Source organism: Acipenser ruthenus, chromosome 27, assembly GCF_902713425.1.
Source record: "Acipenser ruthenus chromosome 27, fAciRut3.2 maternal haplotype, whole genome shotgun sequence".
Classification (NCBI taxonomy): Eukaryota; Metazoa; Chordata; class Actinopteri; order Acipenseriformes; family Acipenseridae; genus Acipenser; species Acipenser ruthenus.
The window spans coordinates 13550492-13564818 of record NC_081215.1 but is presented as its reverse complement, the minus strand read 5'-3'; the positions used below and the strand labels follow the sequence as shown (position 1 = coordinate 13564818).

The following is a 14327-nucleotide window of genomic DNA, read 5'->3' as shown; positions in this document are numbered from 1 at the left end:
ACTTTCAGTGCAGCAAACTCTCTCCAGAAGTTCAGTGAGGATCTCTGAATGATCCAATGTTGACCTAAATGACTAATGATGATAAATAGAATCCACCTGTGTGTAATCAAGTCTCCGTATAAATGCACCTGCACTGTGATAGTCTCAGAGGTCCGTTTAAAGCGCAGAGAGCATCATGAAGAACAAGGAACACACCAGGCAGGTCCGAGATACTGTTGTGGAGAAGTTTAAAGCCGGATTTGGATACAAAAAGATTTCCCAAGCTTTAAACATCCCAAGGAGCACTGTGCAAGCGATAATATTGAAATGGAAGGAGTATCAGACCACTGCAAATCTACCAAGACCTGGCCGTCCCTCTAAACTTTCAGCTCATACAAGGAGAAGACTGATCAGAGATGCAGCCAAGAGGCCCATGATCACTCTGGATGAACTGCAGAGATCTACAGCTGAGGTGGGAGACTCTGTCCATAGGACAACAATCAGTCGTATACTGCACAAATCTGGCCTTTATGGAAGAGTGGCAAGAAGAAAGCCATTTCTTAAAGATATCCATAAAAAGTGCCGTTTACAGTTTGCCACAAGCCACCTGGGAGACACACCAAACATGTGGAAGAAGGTGCTCTGGTCAGATGAAACCAAAATCGAACTTTTTGGCAACAATGCAAAACGTTATGTTTGGCGTAAAAGCAACACAGCTCATCACCCTGAACACACCATCCCCACTGTCAAACATGGTGGTGGCAGCATCATGGTTTGGGCCTGCTTTTCTTCAGCAGGGACAGGGAAGATGGTTAAAATTGATGGGAAGATGGATGGAGCCAAATACAGGACCATTCTGGAAGAAAAGCTGATGGTCTGCAAAAGACCTGAGACTGGGACAGAGATTTGTCTTCCAACAAGACAATGATCCAAAACATAAAGCAAAATCTACAATGGAATGGTTCACAAATAAACATATCCAGGTGTTAGAATGGCCAAGTCAAAGTCCAGACCTGAATCCAATCGAGAATCTGTGGAAAGAACTGAAAACTGCTGTTCACAAATGCTCTCCATCCAACCTCACTGAGCTTGAGCTGTTTTGCAAGGAGGAATGGGCAAAAATTTCAGTCTCTCGATGTGCAAAACTGATAGAGACATACCCCAAGCGACTTACAGCTGTAATCGCAGCAAAAGGTGGCGCTACAAAGTATTAACTTAAGGGGGCTGAATAATTTTGCACGCCCAATTTTTCAGTTTTTTATTTGTTAAAAAAGTTTGAAATATCCAATAAATTTCGTTCCACTTCATGATTGTGTCCCACTTGTTGTTGATTCTTCACAAAAAATTACAGTTTCATATCTTTATGTTTGAAGCCTGAAATGTGGCAAAAGGTCGCAAAGTTCAAGGGGGCCGAATACTTTCGCAAGGCACTGTATTATTTTACTTTACCTCCGTCTCCAAACCCGTACTTCCACCCTGTACACTCTACCCCGAGTGAATCAAACGTGCGACTATATATACTGTTGTGCTGGGATTCAATTACTAATTAATTATTCACTTGAATCCCAGCACGTGAATTAATTATGTGCAACCTTGTGCTCACATATTAAATACTTTAAATGCATGTGAAGTGATGTGCAATCCCGTGCCTAAATACAATTATACATTTTAAATAACTCGTGCTGCACACACCCATTTATATCCCGTGCAGCCATCTCTATACACCAACATTAACACACCACACGCAACATACAACACAGAAATGCACACAGGCGTAGCACATTGCCACACACCCTTATCCAGGGCGACTTACAGTTGTTAAAAAAGTTGTTAAATCACATTACAAAGGATCACATTATAAAATATCACAATACAAAATGTCACATTACAGATAACAGCAGAAAACTAGTAGTAAATAAGAGCAAATTCAAATGAGAGAATTTAAAAATACAGTAAATAATTACATTTCTGAGCAATTACAATTAAGAGCAGTTCAACTTAAAAATATTTGGTTCTAAGAGTAAATTCCATTAAGAGCAAGTAGTAAGTACAATAAATGGATAAGAATGATTTCAAATAGGAACAATTACAAAAAAAATGTGAATACGGTTACCTTTAGGATTAAAATCAAGTACAAAATACAGAAAATATAATTACACCGTGTAACAAATATTATTTTTTTTGGTTCCTGGGTAGTAAGTGTTATTTCCTAATTGCTTATGCCTCAAAAGTATAGAAAATGGCTATTATTCCCCACAAACTTTGCTTTTGTGACCAGGACAGTGATATTTTGAAATTTACCTATTTCCAATGAGAAAACGGCCGGATTTGTGTCTTTTCATTCACATAAAGTCAGAAAAAAACAACATATGAATCCAAATTAACATGTATTTATACTAAAGTAATACAAAAATGACTACAAAAGATTTAGAAGTGAGTAGTTTTGCCTTGCTCCTCCGAGTACGCTCCCATGTTCTCCTTGAATTTATCAAGATGAGCATCAAGGATATGGACTTTGAGGGACATCCTACAGCCCATTGTGCCGTAGTTCTTCACCAGAGTCTCAACCAGCTCCACATATTTTTTCGGCCTTGTGATTGCCCAGGAAGCCCCGAACCACTGCAACAAAGCTGTTCCAAGCCGCTTTCTCCTTACTAGTGAGCTTCTTGGGGAATTCATTGCACTCCAGGATCTTCTTTATCTGTGGTCCGACGAAGACACCGACTTTTACCTTTGCCTCAGACAGCTTAGGGAAGAAGTCTTGAAGGTACTTGAAGGCTGCCAACTCCTTATCTAGAGCTCTGACAAATTGTTTCATAAGGCCCAATTTGATGTGCAGTGGTGGCATCAGCACCTTCCGGGGGTCCCAGCCGTACTCATCATACTTCAAGGCGTCCAGCAAGGTCTTGATGCTGTTGTAATCCTCTTTGAGGTGCACCGAGTGAGCCAGGGGAAGAGACGGGTACTTGTTACCATTATGGAGCAGCACGGCTTTGAGGCTCCTGGATGAGCTGTCAATGAAGGACAGTATAACGAGAACATGATGGGAGACTACATTTGGGGGCTGATTCGTGAAAGTGATTTACAGTATAATCATAAATCTCGAAAAACTACTCACTTCTAAATCTTTTGTAGTCATTTTTGTATTACTTTAGTATAAATACATGTTAATTTGGATTCATATGTTGTTTTTTTCTGACTTTATGTGAACGAAAAGACACAAATTCGCCCATTTTCTCATTGGAAATAGGTAAATTTCAAAATATCACTCCTGGTCACAAAAGCAAAGTTTGTGGGGAATAATAGCCATTTTCTATACTTTTGAGGCATAAGCAATTAAAATAACGCTTACTACCCAGGAACAAAAATTGTGTTACATAGTGTTATGATTGAGAGCAGTAGAGAATACAGCAAAGTGTGGAGCAGTTAAGTGCAAGTAGAAGATGCAAGTACTGATACAGTTAGGTGCCATATACTCTACAGTGTAGTCGAGAGTTGTGAGGTTTACAGATGCTGTCTGAACAGGTGTGTCTTGAGGAGGCGCAACTCTAATTATTTCAAAGTCACTTTTAACAAACTGGTTTAACATTACCAACACATTTTCTTCCGTATGATTACCAATACATTTTAACTCTACAGGACCTTTGGAACTAAATACCAGATTCTATACAAACTGTGACAGTCTGGCTCGCAGTGGTGAGGTGGATGACGTCACGGACCAGGAAGTAACTGACACCAAAACAGTGGATGGGCGGGTGAAGCTGAGTGCAGTAGCACTCAGCTTATTTATTAACAAACAAAATAAAAGATTTAAACAAAACAACAAAACACAAAACAAAAGGGCACAAGGGCCAAACGAATCAACAAACAAACAAGTAAGTGTCGTGCTGGAGAATCCAGCACGTTTTAGCAATTATTTTTTCAAATGTGACTCGCTCTCTCCGCTCCCCGTACTCTCCTCTGTACACCCAACCTCAAGTGCAGAGAGCTGCAGGTTTATATACTCTGGCCGAGGGATTAACTAGTTGGTAATTATCTTATTATCCCTCGGCCAGAGTCTGCACGCGTTTGGTAAGGATGCATGACTGTCAGCTAGTTAAATAATCAGTAGCTGATCAGCCATGCATCCTCACGGGGTTTTTAAATATAAAATAATAAAAGACGCAGCGCTTTTACCCGCGCCATAAACAAAAATACAAATAATAATACATAGGGGCGGGACACTCCGCCACAAAACAGATGCCCTTTCTTGTTGCTCCTAAATTCCACTTAAACAGTGCTCTTTAAATGTACAGATAAAAACCATGCAGGTTAATTACTCTAAACTTGAGTGCCTGGGATGGCCATCATTCTTCTTCAGGGTGTTTCTATACCTTGACTGATAGAGTTCATGCTGCACTGTGTTCTAACCTGTCACACGCACAAAGGCGGCCTGATAGGGTTAAAATCACTGTATACAATTGAGGGTTTATTGGGTTATAGCCAAATGCAATTTGAAATGTCTGTAGGAGGCTACGAGTGTATGATAACAGTTTGGTGAAGACTGATGCAATATCAAGGCAGTTACTGTGTTCACCATTTAGAGTGTGACAGACAGACACAATCAGCACATACTGGTCCCCATTTCTTTAATGATAACCTATGCGTTACCATGGTTTCACTATGCTTTATTATACTTTGCTATGCTCTTACTGTGATACGCTTTTATAAGGGGTATTTTAGAACTCACTGGGTTCTATTTCAGTGATCTAAACATATCTGTATTGTGTAAAGTGATGTTAATAATGGGGTTTATGAATCATCCCTTTAAGAAGATACTAGTACAATTAATGTATCATTAAAAGGCACAATCTCAGTATATGCTTAGAGATGTACTGTTTTATTTTTGTTGCAAATGTAGCATAAAACACAATCTCTTGTGGTCAAACAAATAGTGATAACAATTCTTCTGCAAGGAAAGCAATGTATTTATTTATATATACCGTACAGTAGTTATGTGCGTGCAAGTTCCGGAACAATTCTTTAAAATACTTTACATTTAATTAGTCGTTTATGTACTTTATGTACTATCAGTTTTAAGGAATTGCAGCTTTATTGGGAACTTCAAACACCTGACCCTTTACAACTTACAGGAAGTGAATAACTTTTAGTAACACTAGCTATCTGCAATGCCTGCTGTCATTATGGTGCAGTGACTCAATTTAACCATCTGGGTGAAGTCCACTTTTACTGCTGTGACTCTTACATGGTATATATGTTATGGTAAAACTCAGAATCTGGTCAATCTTAAGTTTTAACGGTAAATGTCAACATTTACCAAATAAGGTGGTAAATGTTGGAAATTATGAAGAAATAGATTACTTTTCAGACATATTGGTAAATGCAGGTATATCATCAAATAATGTATTTATTCCTGCATATAAATGGTCAACTAACAAAAAACATTAATTTCGAAGAATATATCTATTTCTGCATACACATTTTCCATTAACAAAATAATCATTAATGAGCTTACAGTAATGCACAATTGAGCAATTTAAACCAGTTCAACATGGTAGTGAACAATATTGTGGTCCACGTGTGTAGAACAACCAACATTCTTGTACATTTGTGTATAACTTGGAGTTACACAGGACTCCTGAAGCCTTACAATAGCACTTTTTCTTGGAACACCTTTTGTTGCACATACATCGTTTGAACCCTTGCCCACCAGAAACAGACTCCTTTGAAACAATTTCCCTGTAATGTTGGCAGCTACATAAATGCAGGAAAGCAATTAGAAAGACATTCGGCACTTGATTATTCTTGAGATTTACCGGTAAATGTCCACAGTAAAGCAGTAGCATGTTTATTTCAGACATTTACCATTTTTTTTTAAGATTTGCCAATATTCAGACTTTTACTGTAACATATACACACACAAATCTCATTGTTTCCATCTTGAAATTCTTCCATCATTTTTATTTATTTATTTATTTATTTTTTTATTTTTTTATATAGTTTATTTATTTATTTTTTTTTTACAAGGGTACATACATTGTGTAACTTTAACTCCATAACAAAATGCACTCGTTGGCATTTATATACTGGTCATATGGCTCTTTCTAGTCTTGTTAGTAATGTTTATAAAAGGAAGGATTTTGTCAGACCTATAGACATTATTAATAGCTTTTTTTCTTCTACAAAATAGCATGGAGGAAGCAGTGGAGCTGGAACCACATTTATAGTGGGGGTGCTGAAAGCCATTGAACAAAACTGTAACCCCTGTATATGATGGAAGCTATACAGTCAGTTGCTATTATGTTAAGCATGTTAATTAAACAAAGCCAGCATCAACACCTGTTTATCTATTTTAGTAAAAATAAAATGCTTTAACCACAGTCCTTGCTACAATATTTTTAACATGCTTACCTTAAAACGCTTAGTGCACAAAAATAAAAAAAGTAACCTATAATGTTATGATCAACTTAAATACTGCAATTTAGTAATGTATTGTTTGCTTGTAAAAACAGATTGAACAGTTGCATTTTATTTCCAGGTTTATTTGCGTTCCAGTGTCCTGTTGATTCATTTTTTCATGAGTCTCCTTTACAGGCATAGGGCAACTTGTGTTTTTAGTATTACTCCATAAAGCAGAACCCCTAGTTAGTGCCATTGGTCACAAGCTGATTTCAGCAGGTGGTGCCGCTGAAGAATTTAGAAATCATTTTTGGGGGATATTTTCAATTGCTGTTTTAATACACTCGCATTTGATGTGTTCCGACTACTAACCATAAGATTTATAAAATATCAGAACTCATTGGTCTATTATCATTTGTGTTCCAAAGCAATGTAAAAAGACACAGTGCACTGCACACACAGTTAATAAGAGTCATGAAAGTAGCAGGCTTAATCAATGACAGCACCAGCAGCTCCATTGTATCCCTATAGCACCCCAGCACCCCAGCACCCCAGCACCCCTAGTTCATGAGGCCCTTGGCACAGGACACATACATTTTTATTGTCAATTGCAGTTGATTTTACTGAATGTGCCTTTTATGAAATGATTTGCCTATTCTCTTGCTGTATCTTTATTTAATTCAGATTTTGCATTCTGAAAACTTGACATCCTACAACCTTTGTGGGGTAATTTGATAAATGAATTTCCTTGTGCATCTCCTTATCTGACTGTCACAATACACAACTTCTTCTCAGTGAGCTGGTGGGCATTTAATGGATTTCTTTGAAAGTCAACAGGATCTTGAGGCCAGATATTCATGCAACTTGAATGCCACTGCTTGCATTGACATTATCTTGCAAGTCCGTGAAATTCAAAAGTGTTCCCGGAAATTGCAACTATTGTGAAGCTGTGAGAATGATTATATATTGTATATATTTAAATGAATATAAACAGGCAATTATTTGCCTATTGGAAAATTAAAAGGTAACCTCATTAATACAGGTACACTTATCTGTAACAAAAAATAAGCATTCACAGAGAATGCATATAAATAGTATTTGAATAAATGTTTTCTAATACATGTTCTAGTTAACTTAAATAAATGGTTGTCAGGGCGTAAGCAATATAGCAATATCTATACTGTATATTAGTTTTTATTGCGTTAAGGTTTTAATCAATGATTAAACATTATTGTAAATATAAAATTGCTGTACAGTTAAGCTTCTACTAATGCATATTAAAGTTTTTCTTGTGTTCAATGACTGCTTTATTATTATTATTATTATTATTATTATTATTATTATTATTGTTATTATTATTATTGTTATTATTATTATTATTATTAACATTATTAACATTATTAGTATAGCTACATACATATCAAACCTTAAATCAGAGTACCATAATGAATGTTTAATCTTAGGAAAAAATGTAAATAACTTCTTGTATGCTGGCTGAGATTAATTACTATAGTACACTAGTCATATGCTGGGGTGTGCTGAAAATAAAAACATGACTTAGTCTGTAGTGTGGTAGATATGCAGGCGGTAATAGGGTGTAAAAATAAATATGTTACTTCTCACAATTCTCAGATTCAGAATGCATCCAGAGTTCTACATTGCCAGAGTGCTAGATGTGGACATCCTCACTTCAACACAGTAAGTTAACCTTTGTATATGTATTAGTGTATTAGTGAATTTTTAATAACTGAAAATAACTGATTTTGCCAAATAATAATACAAAAACTAACCCCCTGAACTAAACAAATAAAAAATGGAAAATGAAAGCCCTAGATATGTGCAACGCTTCTATTGAGTTACTTTATATATTTTATATTTTCTTATTTATTTTTTGTTATTACTTCAGTTTAAATTGGGACTATGTTCTGTCCTTCCGCAGTCTGCAGTGATCTATTGGTATCAGTGTATTACTATTGGTTGTATGAACGACGGAACGTTCATTTCATTGGTTCTTTGTTTCCCGGGGGCGGGGTTGTGGGAATGGCTTCTTTTTTAATCAAAGTTGAGCTGCAGTGGTTCAGGAGGCAGCATGTCCTATATGAAGTGATGGATTTGCTCACCCAGGCCTGAATTATATATAAAGACATGTATTTCTTATTCCAGCTGCTCTGTGATTGTTACTTGTGCTGCAGTACTTCATCAACTGAAATCCAGAGTCGAGTGCTATGCTTGCATAATAGTCTGAAACAAGCATTGAAGGGTTAAACATATACACGTTCTCCTATTACAGTTTACTTCAACGTTCAGACAAACTATTCAGGCACTAACATTGAGCAGGGGCTGAAATCTGAATTCCTAATACTTTCAATGGCAGGCTAGTATACAATGACATCAAACCTGACCTAAAATCATAATTAATAGTTTGCCAAAGAAACTCTAATAACACTATAACACTACAAAAAACAGATAGAAAATAAAACCTTAAAGAAACTACATAGCAAAGTGGGAGTATAGAGTGGGATTTAGCCTTCACATGTCCTTTTTAAAAGTGTAGTAGTAAGTGAAGCTTTAAAATCAGTTCTCCTGAAAATGTCTCAATTTCAGACATTAACCTTTCCTGGCTAATGACCGAATGACCCACTTTGTACATTGTAAGGCTTCAGGAGTCCTGTGTACTCCAAGTGCCACAAGAGTCTACCATGCTGCAATAAATAAGTAAATATGTCTATTCACAGCCTGTCTGTGGTGTTTTGTGTCTTTATCAAAGTGTGATTTTCTGTTGAAAAAAATTATTATTTAATTTGCATTTAACAGAATGTTATTTTTCATCAAACTACTACCTATTCGGAGTACAACAGCCTTCAACATCATTGTGAATAGGTTTATTATTATTATTATTATTATTATTTATTTCTTAGCAGACGCCCTTATCCAGGGCGACTTACAATTGTTACAAGATATCACGTTATTTTTTTTACATACAATTACATTATTTTTTGGTTTATACTCAAATTTACCGCTATGGCGGTTACATAAGTGGATCACAATATTGTTCAGTGCCATGTTGAAGTAGTTTAAATTGCTCAATTGTGCATTACTGTAAGCTCATTATTGATGATTTTGTTAATGAAAAATGTGTATGCAGAAATATATTCTTTAACACTAATGACATTAATTCTGTTAATTGACAATTTATATGCAGGAATAAATACATTCGGTACACCATAGGATTAATTGGTAAATGTCTGAAAAGCAATCTGTCTTCCTATCTTTGGACTTTTACCACCTTATTTGGTAAATGTTGAGATTTACCGGTAAAACGTAAGATTGACCTGATTCAGACTTTGGGTTTGAGGAGCTCGTGGTTAGGGCACCAAAAAACCCAATACATTTTCCAATTTATGAAGGGAGAGGTTTTTTTAAAAAAAATCTTACATTTGTATATACTGGGTAACAGTATGCCAGGTTTTTTATTCATTTATTTATTTATTTATTTATTGTATTACGTTCTGGCAGGAGTGCCTTTATTTAAAAAAAAAACAAAAACAATTTCCATCATTTTGTCAGCAGCAGTACAGGCCTGAAGCGCTTATTGCCTTTTATTAGATAGACCACTCAGGTGCGAATGTCCTGCTACGCATGGGCTCAGCCACTGTCTTCAAATGAAATCAAAAGAAATTGCACATGAAATTCTAGCTCATCCTGAGCAGGGCTAATACAGGGCTCCACGGCTCAGAGACTTCCACACACAACCCAGCAGCTTTGAGCTCATTCTGTTTATCTGCTCTGGGAGAAGCTTGTTAGCTCCCCGATCACAGAGGAGACATTCTGTGTTTGAAATAATCGGCTTCTCTGTCTGTAACGGGCAGTGTTGTGAGGCACTGCTGTTACACATCCTGACCTCTGCAGAGATGGGGGTCAAAGCTTCAGAACTGGCTCCTCGAAACAAGCTTGCCTCTTTTGTGCAGCGGTTAAAGTGCTCACTTGCTGTGTTTTTAGTTGTATTTTTTTGTGTTCTTTATACCGAATTCTGATTTAGTCCCCTGACTAGAAGATCAACAGCAGCAGTTACACATCACTTATTACACAAGTCGCATGACAATCAGGCTATGAAAGCATCGTCATTCATCAGAAACAGTTATATTACACTAATTATTAAATCATATTTATTAAAATAAATGAAAACTTGTTATAGTACATGATGCTAATAAAATAATTCCAATACAGCTTACCTAATATATAGATATATATATATATATTGCTATCATTTTGTAGGTCATACACATCATACAGATGGGAGGAGTCATACGCAAAAAAACACTCATTATCATATAATAGACATACCCCCCCCCCCCCCAACTCAACATGACACAACCATCATGACAGTAAAAATAGACATAATGAAGTGTTCTTACCTTTGTATCAGTTAGTGATCAGCAGATGTGTCAGCCGCATGAAGAGCACAGCGTGTGGTTTTCACTAACTCTACTGTGCAGAATAATTTTTTTTTTTTCTGTGGGCAAATATCGGGACTTTCTTCCTATGCGGGACATTTGCTAGGAAATCAGGACTGTCCCGACCATATAGAAACTGTTGTCATGTATGGGATTGGTTATAAAATATGCCTGATTTTATAGTATGTTACATATAAGGATTGTATGTGTTCGTATATGTAACACAGTACTCTCCATATAGTGTTATTAATCTAAATACAGTACATGTTTTTCTAAAATCTAAATATGTTTTTTTATAATTAAATACATGTTATTTTTTTATAATCTATATACCCTTCGTTTAGTGATTGTTTTATACATATTCCAACATATTTTCATATATTATCCATTATCTGAGTAAGATAATATATAATTTTATGAAAATTTATATAAAATATTAGTATACATTTAGATTGTGCTGTAGAAAGTTAGTAAGTTTTAAAGGATTACTATTATGTAACATTTGCCATGGATATTTACTTGATGCAGGCTGTGGAGAAAGCAGCAGGGCTTCTTTTGTATAGTATCTGATAAAAAAAAACAAAAAACGATTACATTGCATATATTTATAATATATTGAAAATATATTATTTCCATATGGGTTAGGCTATTATTTATTAATGGAGCTCATTTAAAAAAAAAAAGCTGAAAAAAAAACACTTGGTTGTGTTGAAGCATGCAATTGGTTATGTAATGATGGTGTTATTATATTGTGCAGCATTGATAGATTCACAGCATCAAACTGTACATCTTGGCATGTTGCAAAATATGCACATGCAAAGAAATATTTCTGAATGTTATTGCAGTCTTGCCTATTCTCAAGAATTGACAGCTGATTTAAATGAGGCCCCGGTTTGTAGCTTTATCGTTGGATGCCTCCAGTTTGAAGGCAGTAAAGCAGACAGTGTAGTTCCCTTTCAAGTTGAAAATAACCATCAAGGTATGGGATATTGCCAGGTAGGGATTGGCTGAGCTTTATAGCAAAGCTGCCAATAGGCCTCTGCGCGAGCTGCCATGTAAGCCCGCCCCCCTGGGAGCTTACTATACGCAGCGCGCAGAGACTCTCTTCCTCTTTTGTCTTCAGCATTGGTAGCGGTAGGTAATAGAGCTGGTAACTGATTGTACTCGCTAAGCTTAGGCTTGAGAAGCTGGTTATTGCCCCTTCTCTGAGTTTATTTCAGTTATACTCTTCGGAGTGATTATTACTTGTTTAAGGATTATATAAATTGTTTTACATATATATATTTCCTTCACGCTTTGCTTCGGCATCGCGTTTGTCTCGTGGTCTCAGTCTTTCCTGTGTTAATAATTATTTTATAATTAGTGTTGTGTTTTGGGTTTTTTGTAAATAAAATTTTATATGTTGTGTATATATATATTTTGTGAAGGACGCGCGTTGCGTTGGCCTCGGCCACGCGCGTATCTGCAGCCCCGGTCTTGCCTTAGCTAGACCACGTGTGTGGAGCCTGCACTGCAGTCTCCCACATACTACCTCTGCGGTGTGTTCCACCAACCGCGTGGTAGCTGTACTGTGCCCACATATCATTGTGCCCCAGTCACATATCACTATCATATAGTGCTGCTGCAGCGTACCGAAAAAAAAAAAAGAAAATTCCCATTCACTGCGCAGAGGAAGACAACCAAAAAGCGCAATTCACCAGCACCAACAGGTAAGTAGTGCACAGCATCCAAGACATTGTACCAGCACTTAGCGTCTCCGCTCTGCGGGTCAGCTGACGCTTAGGCGTCTGTGCTAGCGTTCTACTCTCGGTACTCACACTCCGGCGTGCTGCCCTTCGGCGCTTTGGTGTCAGCGCTTTGCCGGTTGGTGCAGCGCTTCAGCGCTTGGGGACTCGGTGCTCGACGCACGAAGCTTCGGCACTCGGTGCTCGACGCGCTTCCCTCGACGCACGCACCGTCGATGCTTGACGCTCGATACTCGATGCGCTTCCCTTGATACACGCACCGTCGACGCGTCGGCGCTCTGTGCTTGACGTGTCGGCGCTCGACGCTCGGTGCTCGGTGCTCGCTGTTCGGTGCTCGACGCTCGGTGCTCGATGCGTCGGTGCTTGACACACGCACTTCGGTGCTCGGCGCTCAACGCACGCACTTCGGTGCTCGATGCTTGGCACTCGACACTCGGTGTTCGACGCTCGACGCACGCACTTCAGGTGCTCGACACTCGGTGCTCGACGCGTCGGCGCTTAACGCACGCACTTCGGTGCTTGACGCACGTACCGTATGTGCTTGACACTTCGGCATTCTACGCACGCACGCACATCTGTGATCGAGCACTATGTTGAACTTTCACCGATGCGTGACCTGCCAGGCCAAGTTGCCTGCCAGCGATCCGCACGATGACTGCATAGCGTGTTTGGGGCCGGAGCACGCCACATCTGCCTTTGCGGATAAGGCATACTGCCATCTATGTGCGGGGTTCCAGACATGCACCCTTCGCCAGAGAACAAGGAGGGCGGTTGGGGGTCATTCCCCATCCTCGGGGTTGTCCCATACTATCTCGGCCCCGCCGTTGTCTGTTATGATGCCGCCGATGGCATTGCAGCTCTCCAGGAGCCCATCCTCCCAGCTTACAGCTGGTCAGAGGTCCCCAGCCAGGCGTGCTCGGGAACGTTCCCGCAGCCCCTCCTCTCGCGGGGCACGTCCCCGTCGGGAGTCCAGGTCGAGATCTCGATCGCCTCGCCGTAGAAGGCACTCTTGCTCCCCTCGACGGGGCAGGCGACACCAGGACAGATTTGGAGTGGCTGAGCTCACCTCCAAAATGTCACAGTTTATGGAGGTCATGATGGGACAGCAATCCCTCCTCATGACCTTAGCGAATGTGGCGCCTCAGGTTCCAGAACAATCGGCCGGGCCCATCGCTAATCAGCCGGTGGCTCCTCCAGTGGCTCACGGCCAACCCCAGGAAGTGTGGGATGTCGATGCGGTCTCAAGGGACGCATCCGACGTAGAGCCCTTATTGGAGGAGGAGAGCACAGAGGCCGAGGTTGCATCCCAGGACTCTGGGCAGGACGACCCTGAAGTGCTGGACACTAATAACCCTATGTGGTCAGTGGTGGAGAGGGCAACTTGTCACTTGGGCATGGACTGGCCCATGTTAGAGCCAACACGACGCTCCCTATTTGAGTTACTTCCGGCATTCTCAGATTTTATTAAGGAGGTGCAGTCCACCTGGGGGGCCCCGGCCTCCGCCCCTGCAACTTCTAGCAAGGCTTTGGCCTTCACAATGCAAGGGGCGGGCAAAGCTGGGTTAGCGTCCTTCCCACCGGTGGGCGCTGCGTTCGCCGCGTTGGTGAAGGCGCCAACATTATCGGGGCTGACTAAGGACCCTTCATGCCCTAACAGGCAATGCAAGATCACGGAGACCCACCTGAAAAAGGGGTACGCCGTGGCTACAGAGGCAGTCAGGCTGTCTAACATGGCCAGCCTCCTGACGGT

At 39.5% G+C, this 14327-nt stretch overlaps 1 protein-coding gene across 3 annotated transcripts in view; it reads left to right on the top strand.

The window, feature by feature from the left end:
- LOC117431948 (leucine-rich repeat-containing protein 4C-like) overlaps positions 1 to 14327 on the top strand; it is a 575203-nt gene that overhangs the window by 385849 nt on the left and 175027 nt on the right. For all 3 annotated transcript variants that reach the window (XM_034905148.2, XM_059002177.1, XM_059002178.1), the window contains one exon: positions 8011 to 8076. The gene's annotated coding sequence lies outside the window, so the exon portion shown is untranslated. The remainder of the gene's footprint in view (positions 1 to 8010; positions 8077 to 14327) is intronic.